We start from the raw sequence: 1,628 nt of genomic DNA on the forward strand, positions 1-1,628 counted from the left end.
TTTCGTTCTGCTGTGCATGGGGTCGCTATGAGTCTGTTCTGACTCTATGGCACCTGACAACAGCAAATGCAAGCCATGGTATTTTCAATAACCTCATATGCATATGAAAGTTGGACCGTGAATAAGGAAGATCATAGAAGAATTGATACATTTAAGTTATGATGTTGGAGGAGATATTGAAAGTGCCATGAAGTACAGCTAGAATTCTCCTTGGAAGCCAGAATGGGCAGACTTCGTCTTTCATATTTCAAATGTATTGTCAGGAGTTATCAGTCCTTGGAGAAGGATATTGTGTTTGGTAAAGTGGAGGGTCAGAGAAAAAAGAGGAAGACCCCCAATGAGATGGCTTGGTACAGTGGTGATAGTGATGGGCTCGAGTTTAGCAATGATTGTGAAATTGACACAGGGTCACTGTGAGTTGGTATCAACTAGATGGCACCTAAAAACAACAATGCCTAGCATATCAATATTTATGTGTTCCATTTTATTTTTGAGGACTTCCAATTTTCCTAGAATTATACTTCATATGTGTTTAATGTATGTGTGCAGTTGTTTCTCATTTTGAGTTGTACCCCATCATCAAATGAAGGTTCCAATAGTGTTATTCCATTCATGCCATTATGGCCAACTCTACTTTGAAGAAACAGTTTTACCCCAGTCATATTTTGAGTGCCTTGCAACCTGAGGGTTTCATCTTCTGGCACTCTATTTGACAATGTTCTACTACTGTTCATAAGATTTTAGTGGCTAATCATTCAGAATTGGTCTGTCTCTCCTTCTTCTGTCTTTGTCTGAGAGCTTTGCTGAAACCTGACTACAATGGGTAAACCCATGGTGTCAGAGTACAGTTATGCTGTGTGGAGTTTTCAATGACTGATTTTTCAGAAATAGATTTCTGGGTCTTTCTTCTGAGGTGGACTGGGACCTCCGAACTTTTGTTAGTAGCTGAGCGTGTTGTGTAACCATCCCCAATAATCACTGTCAAATTTCTATAAGAAAAATGTTATAAGAAGCTCAGTGCTTCCTAAATAATGACTCTCCTTTCTTCTTCCCTCCTGTTGCTGGTAACCACAACTCCACTTTGATCTCTATACCTTTGCCTATTCTATTTCATGTAAGTCCTTTTGTGATTTACTTTCTTCAGTCAGTATAATGCTTTCAGGGGTCATCCATGTTATCGTATGTATAACGTCTATGGTGGTGGTGGTGATGTGCTGTGGAGTTGGATCCGACTCACAGTGACCCTGCATAGGGTTTCCGAGGCTGTAAATCTTCATGGGAACAGAAAATCTTATCTTTCTCCCATGAAACAGCTGGTAGTTTGGAATTGTTGTCCTTAAAGGTTAGTAAACCAATTTGTAACCACTACGCTACCAGAGCTCCTAAAAGCTCATTCATGGCCATCAAAGGTGCAACTATTGGTCTCTCCATTTCTGGAACAAAGAAAATCAAAGATGCAAGGAAATTATTAGTCCAAAGAATTAATGGAACTTGTGAACAGCTATAGTCTTTTTTTTTTTTTTTTAAAGCAATTTATGCCTTGATTTATTCTAGCTTGAATCCTACCAACCCCACCTCTCAGGTTGAACCTGCTTGTTCAGCCCCCCAAAGAAATATATAACCAGTAT

The sequence above is a fragment of the Chrysochloris asiatica genome, unplaced genomic scaffold, assembly GCF_000296735.1.
Source record: "Chrysochloris asiatica unplaced genomic scaffold, ChrAsi1.0 scaffold00047, whole genome shotgun sequence".
NCBI lineage: Eukaryota > Metazoa > Chordata > Mammalia > Afrosoricida > Chrysochloridae > Chrysochloris > Chrysochloris asiatica.